The following is a 21,048-nucleotide window of genomic DNA, read 5'->3' as shown; positions in this document are numbered from 1 at the left end:
ACTTTTGTCATCCTAGTGTGCAAGCTGCCCTGTGGTTTACTTACTAGTTTTTAAAAACATCTATCTACTTTGGAAACATATTCTCCGTTAGCCTTGTCCTAAGCAATGATATCATGAAATCACTGGTTTGATATTTTTTAATATACTTTTGAGTAAATATGTAACTGCCAAAATTAAAAATAAAATAAAGTGTATAAAAATAAAATCAAAAGTACTAGTTCATGAGGCTCCTAAAATTATTAGGAGTACCATGTTTTAGGAAAACAAGGGAGATATGTTGGCTTCAGAGGACAGGATATACTCAATCAAGAACGTTGTCCTGTGTCAATGTGAGAAGGTTGAAAGTGAGTTGATTCCACATTCTTCTTAAAAAAAAAAAGATCTATTTATTTGAGAGGGAGTGGTGTGGGCAAGGGCAAAGGGAGAAGGAAAGAGAGAATCTCAAGCAGGCTCCCCACGCAAAGAGCCTGAAGCAGGGCTCAATCTCATGACTCCAAGATCATGATCTGAGCTGAAATCTAGAGTTGGACGCTTCATCAACTGCAACACCCAGGCACCCCAATTCCATCTTATTCATGAGATTCAAGATTCCATTCTTCTGAGATTCAAGATTCCATTCTTGAATTCATGAAATTCAAGATTCCATTCTTCTGGTAAAGAAGGAGGAAGAGGAGGTGGAGGAGGAAGTAGACTTGGAGGAGGTAGAGGTGGAAGCGAAGAGAGAAAGAAAAGAAGAAGTACATGTTTGGCTATTAGGTGTCTAGGTAATTGTAAAACATGGATTTCAGATGGTGGGGCTAAGATAAAACAATTTCATAATCGTACAGACCAATACTTTTGCTTGTAGCACTAACCCTGACCAACCATACCTCAAGTCTGCAGCAGTGTATAGGCCGGCTAAGCTAGGTGATCCTGAAGTGACCCAAGACTTCAACGTCCTGGTGGCTCAACACACATTAGTTTACTTCTCCCTCACACAAAGCCTGCTGTAGGTTATGTGGGTTCTCTGAGGCATCTTCCTTCCAAGGATGAGTCAGAGATCCAATCTTATGGCTTTGCTACCTCAGCACGTGTTTGCCAGAGTTACCATAGCAGAGGAACAGCACCTGGAGATTCACATAGGGATGGTTCACTGCCCAAGCCCCAAAATGACCTGTGTGGATCACGTGGCCCTGCTTAGCAACAAGAGGGCCTGGGACGTATTTTTTGCTCTGGGAGTCCAGGAAAACGAGAACAGGACATGGATGAGCACTGACAATCTCTACCACAAGCAAGAAGAATACAACTTTTCGAACGTGACCATCTGTTGTACCGCTCACAGTTATGTATTTCTTCATACATAACACCAGCATAAGGCTGGCCACGTTGTGCCTTTGCCACAAGGTTAGGAGAGATATTACATAGCGAGTGCCCAGGGTTGTTTTGCCTTTATCTAGTTAATCTGGACCAAAAAAAAAAAAAAAAGTGAGGTGTGATAGAGATAGCAAGATTGCTTTAGGGAGTTGGATGCTGAGCTAGGACTTAATTCCAAACCCCAGGGTGAGGCTGCTATTGTTAGACATAGTGCATCCCCCTGTGTGGACCTGTGCCCCAGCAAATGATAATTCTCCTTTCCTCCCCTTCTTGGCAAGACTGAAGGAGCCAGTGTTAGATTTTAAGTTCTCTTTACAATGCTACAACAGCAACAACAACTTTTTAAAACATTGTGGTAGAAAATACCTAACAGAGGGATCCCTGGGTGGCTCAGTGGTTTAGCGCCTGCCTTTGGCCCAGAGCATGATCCTGGAGTCCCAGGATCGAGTCCCACGTCAGGCTCCCTGTGTGGTGCTTGCTTCTCCCTCTGCCTGTGTCTCTGCCTCTCTCTCTGTGTCTCTCATGAATAAATAAATAAAATCTTAAAAAAAAAGAAAATACGTAACATTAAATTCACCATCTTATCCGTTTTCAAGTGTACAGTTCAATAGCATTAAGTGTATTCATATTGCTGCGCATCAGATCTCCAGAACTTTCTCTGTACACAAAACTGAAGCTTGATACCCATCCCTCCCTTGCCCCGGCCCCTGGAAATCACCATTCCACTTTCCATTTCTATAAATTTGATGGCTTTAGAAACCTCATGTAAAAGGAACAACAACAACAATTTTTAGTTAAAAACCATGATTAGAAAACAACAAATCCCCATGGATAAGGAATGTGCCCCTCTTTCACTACAAATAGAATTTTTGAAATCAAGAAAGGGAATGACAGGATCTGTGACACTGGTAGACTTGATGGATCTAATGTCTCCTCTGGTGGCTGTAAAGCAATTAACAAAACACAACTGTGGAAGTTGAGATCCTTATATTTCCTCATAAAATTCACTTCTTGTGCTTAATCTGTTACTCTCACTAGTGAAGTTTGAGAGTCATCAATATGACAGTACAGCAATATTGCCTCATCAGTCATGATTTACTTAATGTTTTCTGAATTTAGTAATATTTGATTAAAATTTAATGTGAACATATCATATCATGCCATATATATTATTGCATCCATTAATCAGGTAACTATAGTAATGAAATGCCGGAAGGTTGGATGAAAAAGGAGCTCAAGTCTTGATATATGTTTGACATAATCCTGTGAGTGATTAACCAAAAAAGAAAAAAGTCAGTCATACAAAACTTCATTAATATATATTACTTTTACAATCGTCTATGTATCATCAGATATTTTTAACCTTTGTTAAGCTGGATTTTTAATTTACTTAAAGACACTGAATATTAATAACCATGAAAGATATACATTGTTCCATTGAATCATAAGTTGACAGAATGATTCATTGTTTATTCTAATTTTTTTGTATAATGATGTGTTAAAACATTATTTAAGCTATTCAATCAGTTTATCATGGGGGAAACAGCACATATTCAGCATATGGCTGTGCAAAATACTAATTTAAATATCATATATTTCTATCATCTTCAACTTCCATATCATTGACCGTAGCAGGTGATCAGTATGACGATGCATAATTTATGTCTGCTACAGACTAGTTTTTGTGTACAAAAATTATCTTTTTCCTATTGAGACATTGAAATTAGTCATAACTTGTTTCCTTTAATACTGTCATTTTAATAAACTAATAAATGACCAGTTGCTATGTAAATATCTGTCTGCCCTGCTCATCAAAGTAGTTAAGGGGTGGAGGGTTTGGAGAAAATGGAGAAATAATGAATAGAATGGAAAATTGATTGCAAAATAGTTTTATTTTGACTCAGTGGAGGAATGTTGATAATTTAAATACAGTTTTCCTCTTAGTTGTTCTCTTTTAAAAATTCTGTCAGATGGCACTTTGTTCACTCATTCATTCATCACATTTTTTGTTGACCACTTCTCTTGACAGGCATTGTTCCAGGCTCTGGGATACAACATGAAGAGATACAGTCTGGTCCCTGGTTCCCAGTAACTCACAATCTAGTGATGGGCAGGGACGAGCTCCAAAATGGAGTCTGCACAAAGTGCAGTGGGACACAGAAGGGTGTTGGAGGGAGCCTGGAGCTGTCTGGAAAGGCTTGTCAGGGGCCGCATCTACCTTGTGTGGAGACATGAGATGTAAATTAAGAGTTTCTCAGACACACATATGGGGGTGCACCTGCGGGTGAAGTGCGAGGATGGGCAGATTCTAGGAAGAACGAGCAACATGTGCAAAGACTCAGAGGCATGAGAAAGCATTTTTGGGATGAAGCAAAATTCACAAACCTGCCTCCATCTAGTTAACGTATACTGTGGTGTGATAGAGATGTCAAGATTGCCTCAGGGTGCTTCATGTGGAGCTTTGACTCCTTTCCAAGCCCTAAAGAATTGTAGCTCAGAAAATACTACCGAGAAAATTAACTTTAATTTTCCCTTTAAGTGTTCAAACAGAGTAATTATAGATGGAATCAGGGAACCTAGGACTATGATATACTTTGTAGCTAACTTCTATGCTAGTAGGGAATCCATCCTAAGAAAGGAGATGTTACGAAGGGATTTAAAGAAAAAGGACAACTGGACTCTAGGGGTGTTGGAACAGGAATCATTTCTAGGATAAGATTGATTCCAAATAAAGAGATAATAGAGTTAGGAAAGAAGGAAAGTGATATCCGGAAGGAAAGATCAAACCTGCCTGTCCTATGTATCCGAAATGTTTGACCCTGTCCTTGGGAGTGGGAAGTGGCTCCCAGTTGGAGATGAATGCTTTTCATGGTTGGATGAGTCTGGTCCATGGTGAGGTCAAACATCATTTTCAGTGACTTGTTGCAACATTCATGATTAATGTTGATTTATTACTCGATCATTGTGTTATGTAAATAGGCAGCAGTTTTTTTGTGTGTCTTGGTATGATGCTGGTTTAATTGAGTTTGGGAATGGGGGGAGGAGGTGGGAGGTTCCAGGGTTAATACTGTTAGCTTCTTCCTCAGTAGCAAACTCTTCTCATGATGGATGAAACAGCTAAACTGTTAATGGAATTCCATATGGAAAAGAGGGGTTTTATTATGGCAATCTTATGACAGTAACAGAGAAAGATCTATAAACTAAAGAAAGTTACTTATAAATGTTACCATGAATCAAAAACTGCAACAAAGCATATACTAATTTGCTGACTCTTTAGGCAAACTAAAATTTTATTATTTTATTCAATAATGAGCTTATTTAAACACAGACAGACATGGATACATGGACACACGCACAGGTGCAGAGACGATTCAAATGAGAAGCAAACGTATATTTTCCAATATGATTGAAGTTTATGACAAATGAAAATGGAAAACCCCATTTTTGTTATAAGATTTCTATGATGAAAATGGAATTGTTTTATAATCAGAAAAAATTAATTAAATCCACATTGAACCAATGCTTTAAGTATCTAGTTCATTATCTGGAAGCTTCTATTGGGGATTTGAAACTTGAAGTGGAAACAACTTTCATATCCCTGAAGGAAACACTTCTAGGATTTACTTGGTACCAAGAACTATCAGAAAAAGAATCTCTACCCTAAGGTTTGGAGATTCTGAATCGATACCTGGGTTTCTGATGAACCAAGGAATCTTTCCTATCAATCTGCTTAGGCCCTGTGGAGCTGCTGATCCAGAGTGTGGGAGGTGAGTAGGACAAAGCCTCTTCAATTGTGATCAGATAGCTGTTCAGAGAAAGGTCTTCCCAGAGTTTGCTGTATAGAAAGTGCAACCCACACATCATCATTATTCATTCTTCCAGCTTAAGAGGCTTGTTTTTCACAGATGTGCCCTTCCTGTTTGGCATTTGTAACTGTGGACTGTTGTTCAGTTGAGGAAAATGCGTCATCTAAATATGAACTGAGATTTCGAGCTGATTCATGAACACCTTTTGTTGAGTGAGACATAAAAAGGAGTATCGTTGCCCAGAGTGAGGTATGCAGCCCGGCAAAATTTTACTACGGTATGCCACACCAGGCATAGGGAGGAGAGGGCACCACTGGTGCAGTCAGGGGAGCCCCTCTCTCAGAAAAAAGGAAAATATGAGCGATAAGAAATTTCCTGGAGAAAATAAATAGACAATCTGCTTTAGCTTCCATTTTGCTTGTGTACACACTCTATATTTCTCTGGAAGCTTTTCCCACAGAGATAGTGACATTATTTTTTAAGCCAACTCCCCGATTCATTTCTTTGAAGCAAATTAGCCTTCCTCCTACGCTTTGATTTAGACATTTGTTTTAGGGAATGTTGTATCTACTGAGGCAGTAGAGGGAGGGGAGTTACTGACTCAGTCAAAATGACAGGAAGGGATCTTGTAATTACAGGGGATATATTCATTCATTTAACATTTATTGAGCGCCTATTGTTAGCTAGGTGGTGTGTGCAATAAATGTTTGTGGAATTGATTTCTTGCCACTTCTACGACACTTCAAACTTCCTGTGTCAGATGGTGAAATATGACCCACGCAAATTTGGTCTGGGGATTCAGAGTTCAGAACCCTGAGCCCATTAGAAATCACGGAGATGGTAACAACACCTCAAGGAATATATTTTTATCAGGCTGAACATTTGCTCAAAGTTGGTCAGCTAGCTATTATCAGAGAAAATGAGATCATTCTAATAAAGGACACATATAGTTTCTCTCATGTCTTTTACTGTTTCCACAGTGAATCATCATCATCTAAGTTCACATTTGCATTTCACCAACCGGGAGGAAACAAACACTGCCACCTTATTTCTAACCAGTGTTTTATAGAAATAGTCTAATTTGGTCAAAGTTCTGAGTCTGACTCCTAGCTGTTTCTCAACTCTGTGACCTTGGATAAGTCACTCCTTCCAATATCGGTTTCCTTAACTAAAAAAAGAATAGAGATTAATAAACATGGAATGAGATGATGTTTATAAAAATCGCTTTATTTTTTATTTTACAAGATTTTATTTATTTATTCATGAGCGACACACACACACACACACACACACACACACACACACACACAGAGGCAGAGAGAGAAGCAGGCTCCATTCAGGGAGCCTGACGTGGGACTTGATCCCAGGTCTCCAGGATCACACCCTGGGCTGCAGGCGGTGCTACCCCACTGCACCACTGGGGCTGCCCTAAAAAACACTTTAAACCTGTGAAGCCCTATCCAAATACTCCAAATACACAGTACAGTGAATTTAAAAAGCTTAGCTTAAAATTAATTAAGTCAAAGACAGGGAAAAACTTTTGGTTAGGTAAAATTTATTCTGTTGTATTGAACTCCTTAATCCTTTTCCACTTAATTAGAATCTCCTAGATGCCAAATTCTGAAATGAAATTGATGACTGGAATCCCACCTCAAAATGTGGTTATCGGGATCCCTGGGTGGCGCAGCAGTTTGGCGCCTGCCTTTGGCCCAGGGCGCGATCCTGGAGACCCAGGATCGAGTCCCACATCGGGCTCCCGGTGCATGGAGCCTGCTTCTCCCTCTGCCTGTGTCTCTGCCTCTCTCTCTCTCTCTCTTTCTCTCTGTGACTATCATAAATAAAAAAAAAAAATGTGGTTATCCCTGTTCAAATGCAAGCATATATGAGCTGGCTATTAGTCATTTACATCTTAGTATAACTGAGAAGAGATTAAGAAGTTTATTTTAGGGGGTGTCTAGGTGACTCAGTTAGTTTGGTGGGTGGCTCTTGATATTAGGCTCAGGTCCTTAGATCTTAGATCTCAGGGTCCTGGGATTCAACTCTGAGTTGCACAACTCTGTGCTCAGTGGGGAGTCTGCTTGAGGATTTTCTCTCTCCTTCTCCCTCTGCCCCTCCCTCTGCTCAAGCTCTCTCTCAAGTAAATGGATAAATCTTTTTTTTTTTTTAATAAGTTTATTTTAAGAAGGGAGATAGGCTGAACACCCCTAATGGGAGGCTGAAGGGTTGGAAAAGATGTGCATGTTCCCTTAAACTGTAATTCTGAAATCTTCAAGCCACAGGATTTTTTTGTAACTCATTTAGCAACAAAACCTGCCCTGAATGGATATGAAACTGTTTAGATTCTTAATTTTTCCCACTTAGTATAATTGGTTGTTCATATGCTTTGCGGCAGAATATAAATGGGTTTGACTATAGGGTGGTTTTCCCAGGCCCTGCTGAGTGTACAGCTTATGCACAAAATATAAAAAAGTTTCAATCCCCAAAACACAGGGCCTCAATGATTTCATTGAACCTATACAAATATTTTGTACTGCCCAGATTACTTCCATGTTATTGCCCAACCCAACTGAGTCCTTTTAAATGCTTGCCTGTTAGCAAGAGAAATAAGCCAAACTGTATGTAAAATTAATGAACCCATGGAGTTATAAACAACATAGGATTAGCTTCCAAAGTGCCTCATTTTACCTACTTGCATCTATTCTTTTTTTTTGAGGGGTGAGGAGGGAGGGGGGGAAAACAGAGGGAGGAGGGGAGAAAGAATATCAATTAGACTCCACATTATTCAGGGAGCCTGACGTAGGGCTTGATCTCAAGACCCTAAGATCATCACCTGAGTTGAAATCAAGACCCAGATGCTTAACTGACTCAGCCATCCCAGGTGCCCCATCATCTGTTTACTTCTATTGGCCTTTTAATTGCAAATCCTTGGTCTTTTGGCTTCTCTGTTATCTGTGTGTTTCAATATACAGGTTGGGTGTTTTGTTTTGTTTTTTTGTTGTTTGTTTTTAATTTCTAAACTTCAGATTTATCTCTGGATTCTGTTTTCCCCATGTCATTCGTCTGCCTGGATTGACAGCTTCGTGATGACAGTATCACTGGAGACATCATGGGGCCCTAATTCTGATGTAGTGAACTAGGAAGTGACCTTCACTGGGAGCTGCCTGGCCCTCCAGCTAGTCCCCAAACACCATTAATCAGTGCAAAGGGCACCAGAGTAAGTGTTTAGTGCCTTAGGGCCTTGCCTCTCAAAGTGTGGTCCCTGGACCAGTACATGCTTCACCTGGGAGTTTGTGAGGAAGGCAGAGTCTCAGACTCCGACTCTTTCTGAACAAGAATCTGCATTTCAATAAAGTAATTGTTTATTTAAGAAAACTGATACTCTCAGATTTACAAAGCCCCTTGATTAAAAAAAAAAAACTTAAAATAATCATCTTAAAATAATCAATGTATCTCACCACTAGTATGCTTTAAAATCTCTAGATTTTTATAGACATTTCTTCTCAACATTTACTATAGACCCTTTTGGTAAGTCATAGGTTGCTGCTCAGGTGGCATATTTTGTAAGCAAACTAATAAACTCAATTTTTCATTTTTGGGTATGGTCTTGGGCTTTGTGATGTGGGATCATAAAAGCCCAAAATCTCCAGTGCCTTTCCTGGGGGGAACTTTGTGTCTACAGTGCAACGGAGATGGCTGTGTCACGAAGAGAGTATAATAACTGTTATAAAAGCATAAACAGACCACCAGAAGACTTTGGAGAAAAGAGAGAACACATCTGGTTTGTGGGGGTGGGGGGAGGCCAGGGGGTACATCTAGAAAGTCTTTCATGAGCATGAACTTTTACCACACAAACTCTTACTTTTTTTATGGATAAAAATATAAGGAAATCTAGTCCTGCCTACATGGTTGCTGCTGTTTCTTTTTTTTTTGTCTTCTACTTTATGCCTTATCTCTTCAAGATGACAAATGGAAAAGGAGAGGGAGAGAAGGAGAGAGAGAGAGAGAAAACACACTGTTTGCTGGTGGCTTTATCTGCGAGACTCCCAAGCCCCCAAGTGCTGGTGTGCACCATAGCTTTGCTGACTGGCCTGGGACTGCCATGTATGCCGTGTAGACACAGTCTTTGCTATCTGGTTGCTTCTCCTGGCCTCTGGCACTGGAAGTCGGAGGTTCCCTGTACGACATTGCCTGTGCTGGTCTTCAAAGATGGAAGTCTCGACTTTCAAGAAGGAAGGAGATGAAAAGGAAGGAAGTGGGGGCGTGGGAGGACATAGCAGACTCACAGCAGCAGGCCAAAGGCCACTGACCTAGACCACTTCAAATGGGACAACTATGAAAATAAGACTTTTCATAGTCTTTCAGTTACTGGAGATCGATGATATATATTCCATTTATCATATAGATCTACATTATATATTTGCTGGGCCAGAATAGTAACTAAATTTAGTCCCCCTAGTCTGGACCAAGGAGTCAGGAAAGCTGACTTCCGGTTGACTAAAAGCCATTGCCTAACCGACCTTAACATCCCTGTCCACCAGTCTCTCATGTTCATGGCTTTTACATGCAAGTGATAACTCCTGATGATAACATGATCTAGAAGATCTAGAAGTTTTTTGAATTCTCTGGCCAAAGCATTCTCCTTAAACCTGACACAACATAGGACAATATAGTGAAGCATGAAACTCTGGTAATAAATAGAAGGGAAGCAGAACTCGTCACCAGCGAGGTTGCTTCCAGCTTATCACAGAATTCTTGAATGACTGGTGTGTATACGAGTCTTGTGTTTTTCATTATTCATAGAAAAATAGACCCATTGAAATATTTATTGAGGCCAATCTTAAGATGCAGTTGTTTGTATGAGGCAGGAAAGTGAATTTGCAAAACTGTAAAATGAAATGCATCATCTCATTTTTAAGCATTTTAAGTGAAAACAGATTTGGGAATGGAAAATTTATATTTCCACAAAATGTTGGAAATCCAAGATCTAAACTGTTTGACTAGAAATTGTGAATCATGATAAAACCAAATTTCCCCCCAAAACCTGACCTATTTGGTTTTGGCTATGCAGTATAGTTATATATTTATACACCCTAGAATCCTGCCTGACAATTGAACATTCAGAGCAGAAGCACAGAAATCAGATTGGAAGCTAATAGAGAGCTCCTTTCTCTTTGCAAAAGTTTGCTGGGTCAGGCAGTGTGGGAAATTTTACAGGGCTCACACTCTCTTCTTATTCTAAGAAGTAAATGGCTTTAGAGCCCTTGGGCATTTTTGGGAGGAGTGTGGTCACAGACTTTCAAAAACTGGCCTTTTTTTTCCACCACGAACTTATTTGTTAATCCTCTTCCAGTCTGTAAATATACCCCTCCCCCTGTTTCCCTGAATAAATTATGAGCTAAAAAGCTGTTTAAGGCAAGATGTTTTGCTCAGATAAGATGGAAAAAAACCCCAAAAAACCCCCCAAAGCAAAACTATGTGAGGCACTCAGTAAACGTAATGGGGCAGTGGGGCTTCCAGGCAACTCACCAAACCTTCTTGCCTCTCAGTTTTTCCATCTGTGAAATGGGGATCATAATACATGTTCTGCTACCCCACAAATAATTCCTTGTTAGGAGACTATTTCCATGAGGGAACAAGGAATCTCCCAGTAGACAAATGAAGGCCCTTCCTAAATGAATGCTTGTGTGTTCATTCATTACACATACACTGTATTGAAGGTCTTCACGTCAGGTACGCGGACAGTTCTGGGAACACAGCAGTGAGAAGATAAACTGGGGGCACCTGGATGGTTTAGAGGTTGAGCATCTGTCTTTGGCTCAGGTCATGACCCTGTGGTCCTGGGATCGAGGCCAGTGTCAGGCTCTTCACAGGGAGCCTGCTTCTCCCTCTGCCTCTCTCTGTGTGTCTCTCATGAATAAATAAATAAAATCTTAAAAAAAGAAAAAGATAAATTGAACTATCTGAGCAAAGCAGAGGCAAGACAGAGTGTCCTTATGCCTGACCGGTATGGTCTTGTGCCTGATTCCTAGGGAGAGGGACTGTGATTCAGAAATAACTGTGATTGTCTGAATATGATCCCCGTGGTCCAGGGGGAGACCTGCTGTAGGATTCACAGAACAGGATGTGATCCTGGCTTCAGGGACATCAGCCCCCCACCCCCCGACCCATAGCAGAGATGGACGCTCTCACTCGGGCTTTTGTGACTTTCGGGAGCCTCCACAGCCACAGGCAGCTGGAGTGGGAAGGATGTCTCAGTTCAGGATGTTAGAGCAAATACGTAGACTGAATTGCTGAAATGCATTTATTTCTCATGCTGCGGAAGCCAGAAGTCCAAGACCAGGGTGCTGGCAGATTTGGTTTCCAGTGTGGACCCTCTCTCTCCGCCTGGCAGATGGCTTTCTCACTGTGTTCTCACACGGTGGGGACAGATAGAGACAAGGACCTGCTTGTAAACAAGGACACCAGTCCCATGGTGGGGGCCACTCCCTCATGAGTTCACGCAAGCCTAGTTACCTCTCAAAGGCCTCCCCTCCAGGTCCCATCACACTGCGGGGTGGGGCTTCCACATATGAATTCTGGGGGGCTGTAAACATTCAAGTCCATGACAGGCGGGAGACTGCAGGTGACCCTCAGAGCCAGGAGCTTATGAGATCCCCTGGGTGGGATCCTCTTGTGAGAAACCACGGTCGCTGAGCTTTTCCAGGGAATATTGCGATGGTGCCACGACAATGAATGAGCTAAAGGCTAGAGCAACACTGTTCCTGATGCTATGGTGGCTTGCCAGTGTCACTGCTGCTGTTGTTACTACGGCTACTACTACTACTACTACTACTACTGCTTCTACTACTACTACTACTATTACTTCTACCAATATGTTGATGATGATGTCTCTTTAGGCACAAGGAATCATTCTCTGCAGTAGCAGTAGTGGTTGTATTGGACTTGAACCACGGCTGTGAAAAATAGGAGAAACGAAAATCAAACCAACGTGTAAGAACTTGGCCTTCCAGAATTATACAGATCTATCACTGGAAGCAATATGTGAAGCTCAGTCAGTATTTTCATGGTCGACACCATTAATCATGGCCTCTTTAAAAAAAATAAATCAGGGCAGCCCGGGTGGCTCAGCGGTTTAGTGCTGCCTTTGGCCCAGGGCCTGATTCTGGAGACCCGGGATCGAGTCCCACGTCTGGCTCCCTGCATGGAGCCTGCTTCTCCCTCTGCCTGTGTCTCTGCCTCTCTTTCTGTGGGTCTTTCATGAATAAATGCATAAAATCTTTAAAAATAAAAATAATAAATCATTACTCTTTTTTTAAAAAAAGAAATCATTACTCTTAAAAGATCCAAAATGAATTCTTGATTTTTCCTGATTATCTTTTTTTTTTTTTTTTTTTTGCGGGGGTGTAAGAATATCTTTTCATTGTGTCTTTACTGCACACATTTTCATCTATGTGAAAACATTGTTTTGGTCTATTTTTCAGATTGTCTGAAATCGGTGGCTAGACTTCCACACAGTTTGAACAGTTGGATAGGATTTGACTGTGATTCTCTTGGCAGGTGGCAGTTTGAGGAGTAACTAGAACTCGTGCCGCTGCAGACTGAGGGAGGGAAGCCATGTGAGAGAATGGTAACTCTCTGGAAGTGTAGAAAATTTCATTAATAGACAGAAGCCCTGAATTCAGGCATTAAGAAAAAAAAAGGGTGTGTGTGTGTTGAAATCAGTATTTATTATCTAGGCTCCAGATTACACTGATTCTCTCAAAACTATCCCTTCAATTTTAAATGTTTGTGGTTCCCATAACTTCATATTTGGTGCAATTACTGCAGCTGGGTGCTCTGTTCTTCCATAAGACATGGCCATAGTGTCAGTGTTGGTAAGGCACTTATCCTACTATATTGGGACCAGGGATTTTCTGTTTCTCTTTCCCATTGCCCAGGAATGATCACCTCTGCATCTCTGGTATCCTAACACGTTCAGGCAAAAAGTTTGGGTTCTGTAAGTGTTGGGTGAATGAATGCTCACCAAATATTCTATTATCACATATATTTTGTTGTGTCTCATTGCAATTAAGATGCTCTGAATGAGTAATATTTAGGACATAAAATAGGCAGATTTGGTGATTCATCGGATGTGGGAAGAAAGAGAGAGAGAGAGAATGAGATCAATCAATCTAGGATGACTCCTAAGTGTCTGGAGTCCTAAGCTAAACAATCATAAGCACTTTGAGTGACATTCATCTAAATAGGAAGTAAGAGATGAGTAGTATTTTGGGGAAAAAACAATGAGGTTTATTATTTCTATTGACAGATGAGAAAACTGAAGCTTAACAGAATTAAATATTGTGCCTGCAACCAAACACCCAACAAGTGGCAGAGCAAAGATTCAAGCCTAGGCAGTTACACAACTGCCCTGACATCTATTATTAGAATATTTCTTAATCTTAGGCCCCGCCTACCTGCTCAGGAGGAGCAGGCATTTCAACCAAAGCAGGATGACTGGGGAGACTAAAATGTCTATTCCTCCAACACTGAGCGCATCTGTGAGCCCAACTAGAAGCTGTTGGACATATTAAGGACATACCAATATTATTAGTATTATAGAAGCTGTTGGACATATTAAGACATACCAATATTATTAGTATTAAGTGTTTCAGAATATCATCAATTTTTTTCAAGGAAAATATCTTTTTTTTTTTTTTTAAGATTTTATTTATTTATCCGTGAGAGACACACAGAGAGTCAGAGACACAGGCAGAGGGAGAAGCAGGCTCCCTGCGGAGAGCCTGATGAGGGACTCACTCGATCCCAGGACCCCAGGGTCACGACCTGAGCCAAAGGCAGATGCTCAACCACTGAGCCACCCAGGTATCCCTCAAGGAAAACAACTTGAGAAATTATTCCTAAATATCAAAGTGAAGAAAGCTATATTTACTAAAGATATTTATTAAAATATTAGTACTATATTAGTAAAGAAAACTGAAATATCCATTTATGCAGGTATATATGTGTTTGTGTGCTTGTTGCTTTCTAATTTTCTCATCAAATTCTCTTAATTTATTTTGTGGAGGAAAATTTCACATTATAGGGTAAGAATTTGTAAGTGCTTAAAAGACTTCCCAAACTAAAAGCAACCCCAAGGAATTTTTACAGCAACATCTGTCAGTTTATTGTTTTTATCTGTAAACTGACAAAATTATTTACTATTACTTAATTCAGAGGACTAAATAATTTAATATACTTAAAATGCTCAGAATAATTTCTGACACATTGTAGAAACTTTATAAACTTTAACTCTTATTATTGATAATAGTTTTTATTTCCCTTCTCCACAATTATCTATTGAATACCTACTCTGTCCAAGCACATATGGACTCAAAATCCAGCTGTGCTTAAAATAGTCTTTTCAGGAAAACAAAGGTTCAAAAAGTATATCCTATAAACTTACGGTAAGAAAGGGTTTTAAGAATTATTAACATTAGATGAAAAAGATGCTTTTCTCTAAGCCATATTTTAAGATAAAATTTCTAATCAGGCATGAGCCAATCACATGCCATAACTGGATAAAATTCACTTCAAATTTATATGTAACAACATACATTTCTTTAACAGGCTGTGAATCACATATTTATTTAAACAGTTGAAAACTTTACAAATTCTTGTATTTAAGATATTACTTTTTAATATCTTTGCATTAGAATGAAAATGATTACTTTTTAATATTACTAGAAACCACCCTATCCCCAATTGTAAAGATATATTTCTTGTGTGATTTTATTATATGCTTAATAATAGTACCTGTGAGCTCAGATTTCTTTTGAATAAAATTGATTGGAAACAATATCTACCCTAAAGCATCTTTAATGTCATTATAGATGGGTAGGAGTAAATTAAGCGGTATTTAGGCACCAAAGTCTTTAATTTCATTGCATTTGAGTAGGAGTTAGACATTATGAGGTCCAATTAAAAAAGTCGCTAATGTTTTTACATCTGAGTAGGAGTAAATTAAACAAAATCACTCCTGAGCTGCTAATATCATTTTAATTGAATGTCATTCAGTTTCTAACTGCTGTTACAACACTACAGATAATGAGGCTGTTTCTACAAAGCATCTGAGACTCTGGGGCTGTGGCTGTTGAAAATAAAGTTATAGGTTAGGAGATGACAAGGCAAACACTGGGACGTGGAGAAAGAAGGCAGCCGATGCATTGAGAGAGGTGACATCCTGTTTGATGACATGACCTACATATATTAAAGCTACTGGATCAAGGAGCCTGAAAACCTGCTGGCTGCAAGTTGGATTGTAACTCTTACGGAATTGGCTTTCAGAAGCTGCATCTTCCCCCATGATAAGATTTATAGATTCTGAAAGCAAGAAGCACTAATCCCATTGATTTAGCCACTATGAATTATTCATAAAGTTTGATTTAATGGAAAATTTGAGGTTGAGACAATAGTTAAGAAAGGCATCTAAAATAATAGAGTGATAACTTTAAGACAAAGTAATACAAACATTAAATAAAGTTTCTTCTGTACCTAAGGTTATTATTTGAAAGATTTTAATAATTGGCAGAGGAAAAATTTTAAAAGGAAATCCAGGCTTGGTGCCTAAGCCATACAGTAACACTACTATTGAAAATATTATTATTATTTACAGTGAAGTTTACAAGTGTTGAATGGGGACGCAGAATATTTATTAATGAAAACTACTATTAATTATTTTATAAAATGTTATCAAAGGATGTTTATCTATGCAGTACATTTGTGTACATTTATACATTTAAATACACATTTATGTACACTCACAAGTTAACGGTTTAAAACATTAAGCACCTGTTCCCTCTACCTTCTCATTCAAAAACTGTAAGTCGAACCATCCTAAGTTGGCAATCATTTGTATAAAGAACAAATGACAAATGTCCTTTGGTAGATCAGGTAATTGTTCCTAGGTCTTTACACCCTCTCTCTGAGAGGAGTGTGCACTATCCACTTTGCCATGAGACTTGGCAAAGCTTCCAAGGAAAATAGGAGGGTAAATATCCTGGCCCTACTGATATTAGGATTGGCCACCTGACTTGATTTGGCCAATGGAAAGTTAGCAGATCTGATGATCTAAATATGCTTGCATACTTTGTCTTGGCCTCTCGTGCTTCTCCCATCTGTCTTGGAAATAAGCATGTCCTGAGACAATATTGGGTCCCAGAATGAGAGATTTGCAGCAGACTGTACCCAGGTAAGTCTCAAGCAGGGTTTCCCCAGCCAATCTGCAGGCACACACAGGAGAAATGGGGGCTTGCAGGTTATTATTATTTTTAAAAGGATATTATTTATTATAGAGACAGAGAGAGAGAGATTGAGAGAGATTATGAGAAGAAGGCAGAGGGGAGGGCAGAGGGAGAACGAGACTCTCCTCTAAGCAGGAAGCCGGGTGCAGGACTCAATCCCAAGATCCTGAAATTATGACCTAAACTGAAGGCAGACGCTTAACTGACTGAGCCACCCAGGCGCCCCTGGGGGCTTGCAGTTTAAACCACTAGCTTTTCTTTGATTGTTTAGAATATTATGATGGAAATACAGTCACCAATAAAAGACTCACAAATAAATCAGGAAAACGCTCGAAACCTCAATTGAACATGAGCAAAAAAACCAAGAATAGATTAATCTCTCTCCAGCAATTTCTAGTTCTCTCTCTCTCTCTCTTTTTTTTTTTTTTGCTCTCACTTGCTCTTGCTCTTACACAGACACAAAACATAAAATGCCAATCAACACATGGAATAGTATTCAATCTTAGTAATAACTAAACTCAGATTAAAATATCAATGATCTATTCCTCAACTTCTCAACTTCTACTGTAATACTCTAGATGGAACTATCATTTTTTTGTAATAACCAATTACCTGGTGTTCCCTGGCCCGTTCCTATTGTTCAATAATTTATTCTCCATATCACAGCAAGAAGGAATTTTTCAAAATTCAAATCCAATCATGTCACCTCCATGCTAACCCCTCGGTTATATCTTGACCTTATCTCAAACCATTCTTACAGTATTCTATTCATTTCCTATAGTGCATTTATCTGTAATCGTATTTCTTTTTTTTAAGATTTTATTTATTTATTCATGAGAGACAGAGAGAGATAGAGGCAGAGACAAAGGCAGAGGGAGAAGCAGGCTCCCTGTGAGGAGCCTGATGTGGGGCTCAATCCCAGGACCCCGGGATCTCGACCTGAGCTGAAGGCAGATGCTCAACTCAAGCCACTCAGGTTCCCCTGTAATTATATTTCAATTTGCATAATTATTTTTTCAATATCTATCTCCTATACCAAATTACACACTCCAAGAGATCAGAAGGTAGGTCTGTTTTTGTTTGCTAGTATATTCCTGGATAGGTATTTTGTCTAATTAATGATCATTATTATTTTGCAATTAATTGAGACTGATGAAACAAAGTTAGCACATCATGTTGGCAAAGCTACAATAAAGGGGTGCCTGGCCGGCTCAGTTGGTAGAGTATGTGACTCCAGAGTTTGTGAGTTTGAGCCCCACACTGGAGGTAAAATTTACTTAAAAATTCAGAAAATAAAGCTACAATAAAATAAGCAATCTCAGAAAATGCTGCCAGCAGTTTAAATTTGTATTACTCTTCTGGACAGAAATTTTATAATATATACCAGGTTTATAGTTTTCATGACCTTTGATCCAGTTATTTCACTTCTAGGGATTTAATCTATTTATTCATTTATTTATTTTAAGAGAGAAAAAAAAGAGAGTGTGCATGGCCATGTGCAAATGAGAGAGGGTGGCTGAGGGAGATGGAGAGAGAGAATCTTAAGCAGGCTCCAAGCCCAAGGCAGAGCTCATGTGGGGCTCAATCTCATGACCCCAAGATCATGTCCTGAGCCAAATTCAAGAGTTGGATGTTCAACAAACTGAGTCGGCTGGGTGACCCTCAGTTTACATTTTTTAAACAAAAGCATATAGTTTTACTCACTTGTTAGCTTTTAAATGCTTTCAAACACTCTTTCTTCATTATTTTGCTTAGCTTTTCTAATTGTCCTAATAGGAAAAGGTGGTCCAAATTACATGAGTAGAATTTAAAGTTGAGATCATTTGTGTTTTCTAGATACACGATTTTTCTCCATTTAAAAACCCTGCTACATTATTAATATCCAGTTTTTTTTTTAAATTTGCTGTAATCAGGACAACACTAATTATGTCAGAAGGATAATTACTGGAAGACCATTCATTAGAAGATGATTTTAGTTGTCTGTCTTAAGGATGTGTTTGGTTATCTTGATTGTCCTTACTCATTTCCAAGTTTTCCACCAGCCATATAAGTATATAAGTGAGATACATATTAGATGCTTTTATAATGGCTAAGTCTATCCATTTTGACTAGTTAAAAAAAACAACAGTTTCCCCATTAGATGAAATTTTATTTATAAATGTCCAATCATCCTATTTACTAGCTACATTGTATGCATTTAAAAATAAAAACTACACTATAAAATCTGCTTTAAGGGCTATTAAATATGAGATCAAAGCCACAATACACTTAATAAACACTAATAAGCACCTACTGCATGCCAGGCAGTGTTCTAAGCAATGGACCTACAGCAGTGAATAAAACAGAATAACAACTATAACAAAACCCAACATCAACAACCAAAGAACAAAGCAAACCCAAGAATCTTTGCAAAATAATACTTTTCCTTAAGGCCAAATTCAATGATCCTTATCATTCTTCCTAATTTGATGAGCTTTGCTTTACTTTGTGTGTTTGTCATATCCTACAAGCTCCTTCCCAGCCTTACATATGCATAGATTACCATGCACAACTGTGTCAAACACTGTGGACTACTCTTTTCTTCCAGTCTTGGATGAAGTCTTAAGAAGAGCCCATAACGTTTATCATTAGTTTCAGGAAATAAATTCTTGACTCATTTCTGTCATTCACTTGTGCAGCCTGTGTCACAATGGACATCTAGAGCCTCATTTAAAGTTAAGTCTTCTCCCTTCCTTGCGACCTGAGGTTCCCTCAAGTTAGCAAGCCTGTGGCTGGGAGGTAGAGTATCTTCTATTCTTCCATTCATCACTACGGGTTCTCCTTATGCTATCCCCCCTCACTTGATTGTTTCTGGCTCCTTGTGGATTGATTTAGGAGCTGAAAGATGAAACATTTCTCATGACTTGGCACACACATAATTTAGTGATGTTGCCTGCTGGGTATGAAATACTCCCAAAGTAGTCTTTCTTCTCCCTTATTTCATGCTCTCACGGGGTTCCTTGCAAGATATGTATGCTTGGAACCCTGTCTACACTTCCCATGGCATGAGAAAGTTCACTTTTCTAGCTAGTCACTCAGAATTCCTAGACTTCCCATGGTCCACCCCCTCATTGGGCCACTTCATTCCTTGAGGTAGTCCTCTTAGGTAGGATTCAATCCAGCCATGTACTTATGCATTTTTGCTCTGCCTTTGGTGTAGGTACAGTTCTCTTCCAGTGCAATCACACCACCCATTTGCTTCCTTATCTCCAGGAGACACTTTGGTCTTTTGAGTGGTTCTCTTGCAACTCCCCTTCTTACTTGGCTGAACCAAAGCACAAAGCTCTTCCATCCTTTCCTTCTTTGGGGGAGGCAGGGAATACACAGAACACCAATAAATCTCCAAATAAATTCTCTGTCTTCCTGTATAACTTCAATCTTTTTATATTCTTAGACAGTGGCATGGGTTAGGGGTCTGCAAACTATTTTTTGCTATCCCTTTGGCAAATCCTTCCTAAATGGTCCAGCATTCAATTTGGAATATCATGAGATTTGGCACTTATGGGCCATTAGGCCTTACCCAAAATTAAGGCAGAAATTGTCCTGTGTTAACAACCTGTTGCATCAACTATAAAGTATTTGTATTCTGACACAGTGGGAAGAAAAAATATTGCTAGTTATAAAAACTAACTGCACCTGCTTCTTCTTTTCTTTATCTTATAAGGGCAATGTCTTAGTTCATCTCAGGAAAGATAGATTTTTACTTATTTTAAAAAATAACCTGATGGACATCTTTGATTTGAAAAGGTGATTATAGCAGTTCTGCAAGGAGAAGGGGGAACACACAGTGTGCTGATGTGTTGTACTCGATAGGGGAGAGAAATTCTTGAGTTTCTCAGGAAAGAGGCAGAAGGGGCTTGGAAGGGGAACTCTGTAGGGAGCCATGAAGTGGTTTGGTGAGGCTCCCACAAGCCTATTGGGAGATCCTAGCCTAAGGAGAAAGGATGATTGATGACAGGGATGGTCAAGGGAATTTAAACACAAGGATGCCTATCATTAACTGCTGAAGTGTTTAGTGCCAATTCTCTTTTATAAGTAGGCTATAGATAGTGACCTTGGGTTAGGAGGTGGCTTTGGAAGTTCAATCAAAAAAGATCTTGTGTAATGTTTGGGATGATGTTAAATACAGGAAACAAGACTCTCTAATGAGACCATGTGGGAGCAGGAAATCAAGTGAGAGTTGACCATGAGAGGTGAATCATGGAGAGTGCACTAATCTTCCCATTGTATGGGTTGGGAGGATTGGGGCACTTAAAATTTCTTTCCTCATAGACATTTTGAAAAACACTCAGAAATAGCATTGAGAACTTGGTTACCCATCACTCAGTTTCAAAAACCATTGAGGCATTTAAAAAATTTTAATATTTAAGGAAAAACTTAGTTCATTAAAGATGAAGCATTTGGGACAGGGGCACCTGGGTGGCTCAGTAGTTGAATGTCTGCCTTTGGCTCAGGTCGTGATCCTGGGTTCCTGAGATTGAGTTCTGCATCGGGCTACACAGGGATCCTGCTTCTCCCTCTGCTTGTATCTCTGCCTCTCTCTTTGAGTCTCTCATGAATAAATAAAT

At 39.4% G+C, this 21,048-nt stretch overlaps 1 long non-coding RNA gene across 2 annotated transcripts in view; it reads left to right on the top strand.

Annotated features, from left to right (window-relative positions):
• The window catches only part of LOC140631908 (uncharacterized), a 79,901-nt gene that overhangs the window by 39,752 nt on the left and 19,101 nt on the right, over positions 1 to 21,048 (top strand). Inside the window, exon 5 of one of the 2 annotated variants that reach the window (XR_012029453.1) lies at positions 5,259 to 6,628. The exons of the other annotated variant lie outside the window; for it this stretch is intronic. This is a non-coding gene — a long non-coding RNA (uncharacterized lncRNA). Of the gene's footprint in view, positions 1 to 5,258; positions 6,629 to 21,048 lie in introns of those variants that run through there. 2 annotated transcript variants of the gene reach the window in all.

This window comes from Canis lupus, chromosome 4, assembly GCF_048164855.1.
Source record: "Canis lupus baileyi chromosome 4, mCanLup2.hap1, whole genome shotgun sequence".
In the NCBI taxonomy this organism is placed as follows: Eukaryota; Metazoa; Chordata; class Mammalia; order Carnivora; family Canidae; genus Canis; species Canis lupus.
Note: the sequence above shows the minus strand (reverse complement) of the source record. Positions and strands in the feature narration are given on the sequence as shown.